Genomic DNA, 14,519 nt, shown 5'->3' with positions numbered 1-14,519 from the left:
AGCAAGCTTTTGTCCAAGAAGCCCCCAGGTATAATGGACGTACATTTTTGTGTATGTCACAGGTGCACGGTTTAACCGCACGAAAAGCTTTAAGGCTAAAAGGGAAAAAGCGAAAAGAGAGGAAAAAGTAGTGGAAACAATAGGGAGAAGGAAACAAACAAAGAGTTCGGCGCTAGGCATAGAATCTTCGGAGTCTGGCCGCGTTCCTGGGGTTCGGCTCTAGGCGATTGTCTGATGCATCACGCAGGCGGTACGCTCCTCCAGTGAGAACTTCGTCAATGATGAAGGGACCCTCCCACTTGGGCTTGAGTTTGTCCTTTTTCTTCTCCGGCAGGCGTAGAACGAGTTCGCCGATGTTATATGTTTTGGCCCGCACTTCTCTGCTTTGATACCTACGAGCCTGCTGTTGATAAAATGCGGAACGGGCTTTTGCGACGTCGCGCCCCTCCTCCAAGGCATCTAGGCTGTCCTGTCGATCGAGCTCGGCCTCTCTCTCTTCGTACATGCGCACTCGAGGTGAGCATGAATAATGTCGCAGGGTAGCACTGCCTCTGCGCCGTACACCATGAAGAAAGGTGTGTATCTAGTAGTGCGATTGGGCATGGTCCGCAGCCATCAGAGTACGGAGTCAAGCTCCTCAACCCAGTGCTTGTCTGATTCTTTCAAAGACCGCACTAGTCTGGGCTAAATGCCGCTCATAATAAGACCATTGGCTCTTTTGACTTGACGTTGGAGCCGTTATCGGTGATGATATCGTGCAGAACACCATAACGGTGTACGACACCGGATATGAATTCTATCACCGGCCCGGACTCGGCCGTTTTAACTGGTTTGGCCTCTATCCACTTAGTGAATTTATCCACCATGACCAGCAGATATTTTTTCTTATGGCTTCCTCCTTTAAGGGGTCCAACGATATCCAGTCCCTAGACCGCAAAAGGCCAAGTGATGGGGATTGTTTGTAGGGAAGTGGGAGGCATATGGCTTTGGTTGGCGAAGAGTTGGCATCCGAAGCAACGTTGGACAAGGTCCTGTGCATCCGCTCGGGCCGTCGGCCAGTAGAATCCTGTACGGAAGGCCTTGCTAACAAGGGCGCGAGCTGCAGCGTGGTGCCCGCCGAGACCGGCATGAATCTCACCCAGGAGCTGCCGCCCCTCCTCCTCGGAGATACACCTTTGAAGGACTCCGGTGGCGCTTTTCTTATAGAGCTCTCCGTCGTGGACCTTGTAGGCCTTCGAACGCCGGACAATGCAGCGGGCCTCATTATGATCCTTAGGGAGTTCTTTCCTATTAAGGTAGGCCAGGAAAGGTTCGGTCCATGGGGCGATGACTGCCATAATGAGATGGGCCGACGGTGTTATTTCGGCGGCTGAGCCGCCAATGATATCTGTGTGTTCGGAATCTGGGGTTGTGTTCGGATCCGGACTAGTGTTGCTGCTTTCCCCCTGCCACACCACGGATGGCTTAAAAAGCCTTCCCACAAATATATTAGGTGGGACGGGGTCGCGCTTGGCGCCGATACGAGCAAGAACGTCCGCCGCTTGATTACTTTCTCGGGCCACGTGATGGAACTCGAGCCCCTCGAACCGAGCCGACATTTTTAGGATGGCATTGCTATAAGCTGCCATCTTCGGATCTTTGGCATCAAAGTCTCCATTTATTTGAGATATTGCGAGGTTTGAGTCCCCGCGCACTTTCAGGCAATGTACGCCCATGGAGATATCCATTCGGAGACCATGCAATAAGGCTTCATATTCGGCTGCATTATTGGAGTCTGTGTATAGTATTTGGAGTACGTACTAAACGACGTCTCCAGTGGGGGACGTTAAAACGACGCCCGCTCCTAGCCCTGCCAGCATTTTGGAGCCATCGAAATACATAACCCAATTGGAATATGTGCCGTATTCTTTAGGGAGTTCGACCTCTGTCCATTCGGCGACGAAGTCAGCCAGTACTTGGGATTTAATAGCTCGACGTGGTTTGTATGTAATATCAAATGGAAGGAGCTCAATGGCCCATTTGGCAATCCGGCCCGTTGCATCGCGGTTGTTTATTATGTCGTTGACTTCGGAAGCCACCGTGATCGAGCATTCCTGGAAGTAGTCTCGTAGCTTTTGGGATGCCATGAAGACCGCGTATGCTATCTTTTGATAATGGGGGTACCGGGATTTGCATGATGTAAGGACAGTGGATACGTAGTATACTGGCTTCTGAAGCAGGAATTTGTGTCCGTCCTGTTCTCGTTCAACGACGAGTACGGCGCTCACCACCTGATGTGTTGTCGATATGTATAGTAACATGGGTTCGCCGACGTTTGGCGCGGCCAGGATTGGGTTGCTCGCTAGAAGGGTTTTTATTTCTTCCAGTCCGGCTGTTTCCGCGTCCGTCCACTCGAAGTGATCGGTTCGCCGTAGGAGGCGATAGAGTGGCAGTGCCTTTTCTCCCAATCTGGAGATAAAGCGGCTTAGAGGTGCCATCCAACCCGCGAGTTTTTGGACTTGTTTAAGGTCTGTTGGCGTAGCTTGTCGGATGTAGGGTTCCGGCAAACCCTTAAGGTTCGAACACTGGGGTGCGCACGAAGTCTTTCCCTCCTACCGATCTACGCCCTTGCTCGCTAAGATCTCGCGGACGAACTCGCAACACAGAAAGACACGAGGTATATACTGGTTCGGGCCACCGTTGTGGTGTAATACCCTACTCCAGTGTGGTGGTGGTTGATTGCCTCTTGGGCTAATGATGAACAGTACAAGGGAAGACCAGCCTCCTGAGGTTGAGGCATTCTTGTGGCTAGGCTCTCGATCGGGCTGGATCAAGCTAAGATGAGATCAGCTTGCCTCTACTATGGTGGCTAGCTCTACTTATATAGGCCCTGGTCCTCTTCCCAAATATCAAGCGGGAAGGGAGCCAACAACGGCGGGCAAATTTGAAGGGGGACAGCTAGTACAACCTATCCTGACAAAAGTGGTCTTCGCCTGCGAAAAGCTCTGGTGGTGACGCCGTCTTGGGCTCCATGATGACCTCCGTCTCGCCGCCCTCCTGGTCTTGGTCTTGTTGCACCAATATGGCAACCTTTGCCTGATGCCTCGGTACTCTTCGCCTGCGCTGGCCTCCTTAACACCAAAGAGGAAATAAGGACACTGCACGTGCTGGCGCCCGCCTGGTGCCGTCCGTCATGGCTCACGTCATGAGAGCCTCGGGAGGTTTGCCCCGCCTTGATATCTCCGCTCCTTGTGAGCCTGCCTAGCTAGGCCACTCCAGAGGAGGTCTTGCGTCGTCCTCCTCACGAGACTTGGACCCTCGCGAGGGTCTTGGATGCCTTGTCGATGAAGATTGGCCGTACGGTCTGCTGCTTAGCCACGCTGTGGGCCGCAGGCATGCAAGTCTGGGGTCCCCCGTTCCCAGAACGCCGACAGTAGCCCCGGGCCCAAGGTGCGGTCGGGCTTGGCTTCGCGATGAAGCCAAGGGTCAAGTTCGGAGCACCGCGGGCCCCAAAAGCCTGCGGCCTCGGTTGACGCATGGCGGTTGATTGGACGTGGGCGTCTCCGCTTCCCCACGCTGCCTCGGCGACTGCACGACTTGACAAGTCCCTGCGACATGCAAGGAAAACCATCATTACCTGCGATCGTGGGAGACGCCGGTTGGCCTTCTGTTGCTATAAATGGGGAGGGGGGGCGGAGCCCCCGTCGCCTATCTCTTCCTCGCTTGCTTGCTTCTTCCTCCTTGCTCCACTGCTGACAACAATGGCGCCTATCAGAAGGTTTTCTGCTGAAGAGAAAGGAAAGGCTCCCCGTGATAATCCGGGGCCACTTCCGTCAAAGAAGAGGTCGATCCATCGCCGTGATGAAGCGGCGATGCAGGTGGTGACGAGGCCTTGGTGCGAGCGGCCTCCTCCTGGGTACCCGCTACCCTTGTACGTCCGAGCCGAGGGCTCGGGAGGTCGGAGCGACGAGCAGCGCCGCCCACGCCGTGTTCGGGGTCGCCATGCCACGGCGACGCGAGCCGTTGCCCCTGGGGTCCACGCCGCGGACTCCTCGCGCGAGTTGGTGCTGTGGGCGCCGATGCCTCCAAGCTCCTGGATCCGCTTCCCGCGGTTCTTCTCCGACGTGATGCCGCCGAGGGGGCCTCTCAAGCTCTGGCTACAGCACGCCGACTGCAGCGCTCCGGCGACCGGAGCGGAGATCGAAGCGGTCCCCACCGGCAAGATCTTCATGACTCGCGGCTGGGGCGAGATCGCGCGGGTCTGCCGTGCGAGGGGAGCCCTCGCGATCCACTTTGAGTACGACGGCGCCTCCACGCTCTTCTTCAAGGTCTTCGACGCCGAGGGCCGCCGCCTGGAGTGCTGCCCTGGAAAGGAGCGCCAGACCGATGCGCGCTCCGCTCGTGGCTACTCCAGCAGTAGTAGCCCTTGGGAGTCCAGCAGCTCTCCTGAGCTTTACGAGACTCCGGAGACGAGCGACGATAGCTACGTGCCCCCAAGCTCTCGCCGCGCTCGGAGCAGGGCTGCGGCGTCCGGCCGTCGCCACTGTTGATCTGGATGGGGTTGGCGCCGGCCTCCCGTGGCCCACTGTTGATGATGGCGTCTGCCACGGAAGGGTGCAGATAGGATTCCCCTTAGTATCAACTTTTGTTTCCTGTGAAGAATCATGAGTCACCCCGTGGGGGCATGTAAGGATCTGTAATGTCTTTGGTGCTTATCTTCCTTGTTATGAAAACTTGGTGAGCGCATGTTCCATGAAGGCTCGGTCCCCCTTTCTTTCCTCGCGATGGCTTGTTGCTCTACGCTGACAGGTCCCGGTCCCCAGGCAGGCTACAGCCGTCGCTGGTATTCCAGGTCGCGTGCCGTGGTCAAGGCCAGGAGGTGTGCGGCCCGAGGTCCAGTAAGAGCCCCTGAGGCGCGATGCTCAGGAGGTCCCCCTTAGCGCTCAAGCAGCCATGGTAAGGCAAGAAAGGAAAATGACTTGGTCGCAACGGGGCTGCGGCATGGCGTGAGTGACCATTAGGCCCAGATATTTAGCCGATCCTAGGGCGAAACTTATCTTGCTGACTTCACGGCGATTCCTGATGTTGCGCTAGGGCTGCGCGCCAACTCGGGCGGCATAGCCAGGTCGGCCCATACGAGTTCCCCTCCCCTCATGCTCTCCTTAGTGCTCTATGTCCTCGGGTCCCGGGCCTCGAGCGAGCTCAGCCGCCGCTGGTGTGCCAGGTCGCGATGCCGTGGTCAAGGCCAGGGGGTGAGGGCTGGAGAGCCAGTAAGAGCTCCTGAGTCGCCGATGCTTAGGAGCCCCCCTTTTAACGCGCAAGTGAATTGCACGAGAGAAAAAGAGACTCGCGGTGCCGCCTGCTATCCTTCCCTCAGGATCCCTGTGAACAGGCACAAGAAGAAACACGGTTTGCCGTTACAGCTGTTAGCCTGCCGCTGGTTGCCCTGGATGAGGTGAAGGCACTGAGGGCCTGGTGAGGTGACGTGCACGGCGCGTGCCGCGAGCCAGAGCTCGACCACTGAGATTTGTCGGCGTGGCAGGGACGGACCCATGCACCAGTGCCATGCCTGTGTGAAGGCCCCGGGGGAGGCGATGATCGAGCAGGTGTTAGCAGTTGGCAGGCTAAGCATGAAGAGCAGATCAACTTGGATAAATGCAGGAAGAGGCGATGATCGAGCAGGTGTTAGCATTTGGCAGGCTAAGCATGAAGAGCAGATCAACTTGGATAAATGCAGGAAGATACATGCCACCGGGTCCGGCCCGAGCGGCTTGGGGATGATGCAGCCCGAGGGGCGTCCCCAGCAAGGTAAGCTAAAGACATAAGCAAAAGGGATACATGCCATAGGGACGGACCCATGTGGCCTGGGAATAATGCAGCCTGAGGGGCGCTCCCAGCTTAAACGAGCTTGGAAGATGTCACCTGGTTCTGTAGACGAAGTAGAGTTGGTGCAGCTGAAGGAGTGCATTGAAGAAATGACTCCTCATGAGCCACCGGAGCCCTGAGCCTCGGGAGGCTCTGGGGGTTCAGGAGGTTCCCTGAAGACCGTCTCCATCTCCTCTAGGACGGTGTGGAACCTGGCCTCCTGAGCCGCCAGGACTTGCCGCATGTTGCGCTGATAGGCCGACGCCACGCTCGGCAAGCCGAAGGGCATGCGAACGTAGCTGTGTGGTGGGCCCTCGCATCGGCCCACACGTGATGGCCAGAAGCGCTCCTGAGATGAAGCCCTGTTGAGCCCTGGGACGTCGACGCAGACACGCAGCCCGGCATCCTCGCCTGGATGGGGAGTCGCGCCTTGTGAGCGGCTGTGGCCGCGCATGGCTCTTGCTTCTTGCAGTTCCTGGGTGGTCTTGGTGATGAACTCCTGGGTGGTGGGCGCTCCTTGCCCTATGCTCTCCTGAGGGACACGCGTCGCGAAGCACGCCTCTAAGTGGTGCCCAAGCGCCTCCCTCATGAGGGTGGCAAGGTCTGAGGCCCTCCAGAAGAGAGCCCCCGAGCCCTGCCCGAGGAGGGTGCCGGGCGTCCTTCCTATGCGATGGAGGGAGGCGCCCCTGGAGCGGGCGCTGATCCTGACGAGGCTCCTGCCGCGATGCCATCCTCCTGGGGTCCTGCGCGGCGCGGCAGCTTCTTCTAGGGGATGGTCTCCGGAGGGCCTTCACTTCTACTGTCGGGGTCGTCAATCACTACGGCTTGAAAGGCGCGCTCAAGGGAGCACACTGCATCCCTCTCTTCACACGGGACCGTGATGATTCCTCCGCTTCCTGGCATCTTGAGAACGTTGTTGCCATGATGAGTGACTGCCATGAACTTGGCCAGGGCTGGATACCCGAGGATGGCATTGTACGGCAGGAGGATGTGCGCGACGTCGAAGTCTATGAGTTCGGTGCGGTAGTTCTTGTGCTCCCCGAAGGTGACAGGCAGGCGGACCTTCCCTATCAGTGTGGTGGAACCATCGGTCACTCCTGAGAAAGGCTTGGTTGGCTGGAGCTGTTCATATGGCACTTGGAGGTTGTCGAACATGTCGACGGATAGGACGTTGAGCCCTGTGCCGCCGTTGATGAGGGTCTTGGTGACCTGCACATTGCCGATGACTGGAGAGCACAACATAGGGAGGGCGCCAGCGGTGGCTGCGCACTTGAGCTGATCCACCGAATTGAAAGTGATGGCGCATTGGGACCATCTGAGCGGGCGCGTGGCCTCGAGCTTGGGGAGCACTGCGTTCACCTCGCTAGCGAACTATTTGAAGATGCACTGAGAGGCTGGGGCCTGGGCACCGCCCAAGATGCAGGCGATTGCACGCGGCTCCTGGAAGCCCCCAGCCCCCTCGTCCTGACGGTGGTCGTCGTTCCTTCTTGGTGGCGACAGCGGGGGCAGACCGGTGTTGCCCTGGGGGCGATCCTGATGAGGCGGATCCCTCCAGGCGCCCTCGCGAGGTTGGTCCTGCCAGCGGTCCTCACGAGGCCGGTCGCGCCACTCCTGGCGCGGGCCATGGTCGTCCCAGCGTCCGCCTCCACGTCCTCCTCCACGGCCGTAGCCCTGGTTGTTGCGCTCGGGGCGTCGACTGTAGCGTCCCTCTCGTATGGCTCTGAGCTCTTGACAGTCACTGGTGTTGTGGGTGTTCAGGTTGTGGAAGGCGCAGAACGGTCGGCCGTTCTTGGATGACTCAGGCTGATCTCTGCCCCGCTTGGTGTCGGGCTCCGCTGCGAGCACAACTGCCTCCTTGCGCTTCACATCCTTGGCCTTGGCCTTCTTCTCCTCCGCGCCCATGGCTGGCAACTCAAGGAGAGAGAGGCGCCCCTCCTCAGCTCTCGCGCACTTGGTCGCCAGGTTGAACAGCTCCTGAGAGGTGCAGAGCTCCTCGTGGATGGCGAGCTCTTCCTTCATCTTGACGCCATGGACGCCATCTGAGAATGCGGAGATGATGGCTTCGTCCGTGACCTTGGGGATCTTGAGGCGGGTGTTGTTGAAGTGCTAGATGTACTTCTAGAGGGTCTCTCCTGGTTGTTGCTTGATGCGGCGTAGATCACCCGCGGCCGGTGGGCGGTCGCGAGTGCCCTGGAAGTTGGCGACGAAGCGGTCGCGCATCTCATCCCAGGAGGAGATCGAGCCGTGCTGCAGGTTCAGGAGCCAGGAGCGGGCTCCATCCTTGAGAGCCATGGGAAACCAGTTCGCCATGACTTTTTCGTCGCCGTTGGCCGCTTTGATGCTCAGTTCATAAAGCTGCAGGAACTCGGCGGGGTCGGCGGTGCCGTCGTAGCGAGGAGGCAGATCTGGCTTGAACTTGCCTAGCCAGGCGACGCTACGCAGCTCGGGGGTGAAGGCGCGGCAGCCGGCGGTGGTTGCCGGGGCTCGCTTTGGAGGTGGAGCTTGGTCTTGACGAGGTTCGGGCTGCGCCGCTGCGGGCGGTGTGCGGTCTTGACGAGGTGGTGCAGGGAGCGCGGGTGCAGCTTCTCGTGGCCGCGGGATTTCTTGACAGCTTCTCTCTTCGCGCGCGGGCGCCGGGCGCGGCGGATCACGCCGCGGAACCGCGCGCCTTGGTGCCAAGGCACCGTCTTGGGGCTGAGGTGGTGGAGGCACGCCATGCGCCCCGTTGCCCGCGGCTGGTTGAGGAGGAGGCAGAGAGTGGGACGGCGCCGGAGAGCCCCCTGCGGCGCGGACGAGCTCAACGACGCGGTCGAGCCACTCCTCGTAGAGGTCGTCGACGAGGCGGTAGCGGAGGAGCTCGTTCGCCACGAGGAGCGCGGCCCGTGCCTCCCTGGGAGCGCGGTGCGCGTGAGACGAAGAACCGGCAGGGGTCAGCGATGGAGTAGCGGTGCGGCCGTCCTGCCGCACCGAAGGATGGAGCGAGGACGCCTGCTGCTCGTTCCCCGCCGGGCCGGTGGCAGCGTTGGTGGCGGGAGACGGAGAACAACGAGGTGGCCCGCCAACGGGAGCCGTCTGAGCGACGCAGGCGGAGAGGGCAGCCCGACGCTCAGCTCGAGCACGGCGAGCGTCCGCCATGGAAACGACGAAGCGATGGAGCGACGAACTGATGGAAGGGAAACAACGGCGCACCCCTACCTGGCGCGCCAAATGTCGGATGTGGGGTTCCGGAAAACCCTTAAGGTTCGAACATTGGGGTGCGCGTGAAGTCTTTCCCTCCTACCGATCTATGCCCTTGCTCGCTAAGATCTCGCGGACGAACTTGACGAACTCGCAACACAGAAAGACACGAGGTATATACTAGTTCGGGCCACCGTTGTGGTGTAATACCCTACTCCAGTGTGGTGGTGGTGGATTGCCTCTTGGGCTGATGATGAACAGTACAAGGGAAGAACAGCCTCCTGAGGTTGAGGCGTTCTTGTGGCTAGGCTCTCGATCGGGTTGGATCAAGCTAAGATGAGATCAGCTTCCCTCTACTATGGTGGCTAGCTCTACTTATATAGGCCCTGGTCCTCTTCCCAAATATCAAGCGGGAAGGGAGCCAACAACGGCGGGCAAATTTGAAGGGGGACAACTAGTACAAGCTATCCTGACAAAAGTGGTCTTCGCCTGCGAAAACCTCTGGTGGTGACGCCGTCTTGGGCTCCACGATGACCTCTGTCTCGCCGTCCTCCTAGTCTTGGTCTTGTTGCACCAATATGGCAACCTTTGCCTGATGCCTCGGTACTCTTCGCCTGCGCTGGCCTCCTTAACACCAAAGAGGAAATAAGGACACTACGCGTGCTGGCGCCGGCCTGGCGCCCGCCTGGTGCCGTACGTCATGGCTCACGTCATGAGAGCCTCGTGAGGTTTGCCCCGCCTTGATATCTCCGCTCCTCGTGAGCCTGCCTAGCTAGGCCACTCCAGAGGAGGTCTTGCGTCATCCTCCTCGCGAGACTTGGACCCTCGCGAGGGTTTTGGATGCCTTGTCGATGAAGATGGGTCGTATGGCCTGCTGCTTAGCCACGCTGTGGGCCGCAGGCAGGCAAGTCTGGGACCCCCGTTCCGAGAACGCCGACATAGCCAATTGTGACAGAGCTCGGATTTTGGTTGGATTTGCTTCAATACCTCTATTGGAAACAATGAAGCCCAGCAGTTTTCAGCGGGGACACCGAAAACACACTTTTCCGGTTTGAGCTTAATGTCATACGCGCGGAGGTTGTCGAATGTGAGACGTAAATCGTCTATTAGTGTTTCGACGTGCCTAGTTTTGATGACGACGTCGTCCACATAAGCTTCAACTATCTTGTCGATCTGTTTCTCCAGGCATGTTTGAATCATGCGTTGAAATGTGGCGCCGGCGTTCTTGAGCCCGAAGCGCATGGTGTTGAAGCAGAATGGCCCGTATGGGGTAATGAATGCTATTGCGGCTTGATCAGACTCCTTCATTTTGATTTGATGGTATCCGGAATATGCGTCGAGAAAACACAGCGAGTCGTGTCTTGCGGTAGCGTCAATGATTTGGTCAATGCGGGGGAGGGGAAATGGATCCTTAGGGCAAGCCTTATTGAGGTCTTTGAAATCGACGCACAGGCGCCAGGATTTATCCTTCTTTGGTACCATCACCAGGTTTGCCAGCCAGTCCGGATGTTTTATTTCTGTAATGAATCCGGCCTCGATTAGCTTGGCTAGCTCCTCTCCCATGGCTTGGCGTTTGGGCTCGAAAAAGCGCCGCAGTGTTTGTTTGACCGGTTTATATCCCTTTAATATGTTGAGGCTGTGTTCGGCCAGCTTGCGCGGGATTCCTGGCATATCAGAAGGGTGCCAGGCGAATATATCCCAGTTTTCGCGAAGAAAATCCCGTAGCATGGTGTCGACCGTTGGGTCTAGTTGCGCCCCAATAGATGCTGTCTTTTTGGGGTCCGTTGGATGGACATGGAATTTGACTATCTCTTCTGCTGGCTTGAAGGAGGTGGATTTGGGGCGTTTGTCTAGGATCACATCGTCCCGGTCCACCATGGAGCGCAGTGCGGTAAACTCTTCGGCCGCGAGGGCTTCAGATAATGCGTCAAGGGCCAGGGATGCAGTATTATTTTTGGCACGGAGTGCTATGTCCGGATCACTGGCAAGAGTGATTATGCAATTGGGCCCGGGCATCTTAAGCTTCACCTGTAATGAGGTACAGCTTGGAAGCGTGTGAATGCCTCTCGCCCCAAGAGGGCGTGATATCCGCTGTTGAAAGGGGCCACTTGGAAAGTTATTTCTTCGGACCGATAATTCTCCGGCGTGCCGAATACCACGTCAAGTGTGATTTTTCCCGCACACCGCGCCTACCGACTGGGAGTGATTCCCTGGAAGGTCGTGCTGCTTTGCTCGATGCGGCTTCTGTCTATTTCCATCTTGTGGAGTGTATCCTCGTAGATGAGGTTTAGTCCGCTGCCGCCGTCCATGAGGACGTTGGTGAGTCGAAAGCCGTCCACGATGGGACTGAGGACTAATGCGGCTGGTGCTTGGACTATTCCGTATTTTGGTTCGTCACCGGCATTAAAGGTTATAGCCGTGTCATTCCAAGGGTTTATCGCGGCGATTTGACAGACTTCAGCGAGGTCGCGGAGTGCCCTTTTGCGCTTATTGTTCGAAGCGAATGTCTCGAAGACCGTCAATACTCTGGGGCCGTCGTCTTCTGGAGGGTGCTGCTCTGGGGTGTTTTTGGTAAGGATGTCCAAGCCGCCCTTGGCTACCTGCCGGAGTATCCAACATGCTCTAAGGTTGTGGGTTGGTATGGTGTCCGGTGTTGTATGTATTTTGCATGGGCCATCGAGCCATCCCTCCAGAACGGTTCCGTGCCGCGTAATGGGTTTATATTTCTTGGCTATTGGACTGGGCGTGTCACGGGGGTGCGCCCTTTTCGCCTGGACCAGCGGTTGAGTTGGGACCGATGGCTCCCAACGAGCTACCTGATCGTTCCATGCGCTGTACTTCTGTATGATAGTTGCCAAGTCCGCAAAGTGTAGTATGCGGCGGCGATTAATGGCGTTGACGATTCCTTCGTTCGTGCAATTGTTGCAGAACGCTGATATCGCGTCCTCGTCGCGGCAATCTTTAACCTTGTCCTTGACAAGGAGGAATCTGGCCCAGAAGTGGTGGACCGTTTCCAGAGACTGCTGTTGTATACTCATGACAGCGCTAATGTCCGGGTGGGTGGGTGGAATTGGATCCGGCCCCTGACCCGATTGATGATCCGGAGTCTAACGGTTTTCCAGACTTAATAGTCCGGGCTCCGGAGTATCTTCTGGTTGTTTATACCCGCCGTCCGATTCTATCTTTGGAAGGCCAGTCACCTCCTTTTGCTGGTGGGTATCCGGCTCTGCAGGTTCGGCGATCCGGACATAGTCCATCTTCAGTATAGGGGAAGAGTCGCCGTCTTGCTCCTCGACTACCGCTATCTGATGGGTGACCGGTGGAGATTTGATTTCTCTTTGGTCGGGTTTAAGCCCGATCCGATCGTAATCTGTGGCGATTCCCAGGGCGGCAATGCGATCAAGGAGCTCGTTTAAAGACGAAAACTCTGCCGGATCCATCTGCTTGGAGTGTTTGGAGTCGATACGACGGGGATTTTTGATGGACCGAGAGGTCATCGTTGGCTTAACGACCGAACGGGCAGTCATGGTAAAGCCGCCCAGCCGGAGGGTTTGGCCTGGGTCCAGTTCTCCTCCGGTGGTGATATTGTCTTTAAGGACGAGGCGAGTCATCGATCCTGTCGTCGACGGCACAGTGGAACTCTCAACGAAAGCACCAATGTCGGTGTCAAAACCGGCGGATCTCGGGTAGGGGGCCCCGAATTGTGCGTCTAAGGTCGATGGTAACAGGAGACAGGGGACACGATGTTTTACCCAGGTTCGGGCCCTCTCTATGGAGGTAATACCCTACTTCCTGCTTGATTGATCTTGATGAATATGAGTATTACAAGAGTTGATCTACCACGAGATCGTAATGGCTAAACCCTAGATATCTAGCCTGTATGACTATGGTAATGAGTATCTCCCCCTTCGGACTAAGTCCTCCGGTTTATATAGATACCGGGAGGATCTAGGGTTACACAAGGTCGGTTACAAAGAAAGGAATCTACATATTCGGTCGCCAAGCTTGCCTTCCACACCAAGGAGAGTCCCATCCGGACACGGGTGCAGTCTTCGGTCTTCGTATCTTCACAGCCCATCAGTCCCGCCCATGGCTAACAGGCCGGACGCCCGAGGACCCCTCAGTCCATGACTCCCTCACCTGTTCTTGGGTCTTTAGCTGGTGGTATCCTGATCGAAGATCGATCTTGGAGAATACTTTAGCTCCTTGCAACTGGTCAAACAAATCATTGATCATCAGTAGTGGGTACTTGTTCTTGATCGTCACTTCGTTCAATGCCCGATAATCAACAACCATTCTCAAAGATCCATCCTTCTTCTCGACTAAGAGCACTGGGGCTCCCCACGGTGCTGAACTTGGTCGGATGTAACCTTTCTCCAATAACTCCTTAGTCTGCTTCTTAATTTCCTCCAGATCATTTGCGGGCATCCGATATGTCTCTTCGATATTGGTCCGGTGCCTGGCAACAGCTCTATCAAAAACTCTATGTCTCGATCTGGTGGCATGCCTGGTAACTCTTCTAGAAATACATCCGGGTAATCCTTCACAACAGGCACTTCTTCCTGAACAACTCCCGAGAGAGAATTTACTTGGGTCCTCCTTGGCGCATGCCTGGATACATACTTGATCCTCTTTCCCTCCGGGGTAGTGAGTAAAATTGACTTACTAGCACAGTCGATATTTCCTGCATACTTCGATAACCAATCCATGCCTAGTATTATATCCAATCCTTGGGACTCCAAAATTACTAGGTCTGAGGGGAAAACGTGGCTACCAATGGTTAGAGGTAACCGATCACACCATCGGCTGGCCATATACTCTGCTCCTGGCGAGCTTACTAACATGGGCGACCTAAGGGCTAAGGTTGGAAGCTTAAACTTGTCCAGAAATCCCCTTGATATGTATGAATGCGATGCACCAGTGTCAAAAAGAACGAGTGCGGTAAATGACTTAATCAAAAACTTATCGATCACTGCGTCAGGCTGATCTTCAACCTCCTCCACGTTGATGTGGTTCAACTGTCCTCTGGTGAAGGGATTGGGTTTCTTTCCAGAGTTCCCATTTCTGTTTCCATTCCTTGCTTCAGGACATTCAGTGGCGTAGTGTCCAGTCTTCCCGCACTTGAAACAAGTAAGTGACTTAGATCCTTCTTGGCGGGTGTTGCTGGGTTGGAACGGTTCTGGCTGCTGCTTGCTCCATTCCCATTTCCATTCTTAGGGCCACTGTGGTTATGTGAACTCCCTCCATTATGGGTATGGACTCCATGGTTATGAGTGTGTCCTCCCGAGTTCGGGGTAAAACGAGGCTTCTGCTGAGCTCCAGAATTATAATTCCCCTGTTCATACTTCCTTTTGCGGCTCTCTCTCTGTTGTTGCTTGCCTTCGATCATAAGAGCCCTATCTACCAACTCCTGGTAGTTAGCAAATGTTGCCACCATGAACTGCATACTCAGCTCATCATTCAGCCCTTCCATAAACTTCTCCTACTTCGCGGCATCT

This window comes from Triticum aestivum, chromosome 1D (assembly GCF_018294505.1).
Source record: "Triticum aestivum cultivar Chinese Spring chromosome 1D, IWGSC CS RefSeq v2.1, whole genome shotgun sequence".
NCBI lineage: Eukaryota > Viridiplantae > Streptophyta > Magnoliopsida > Poales > Poaceae > Triticum > Triticum aestivum.
Note: the sequence above shows the minus strand (reverse complement) of the source record.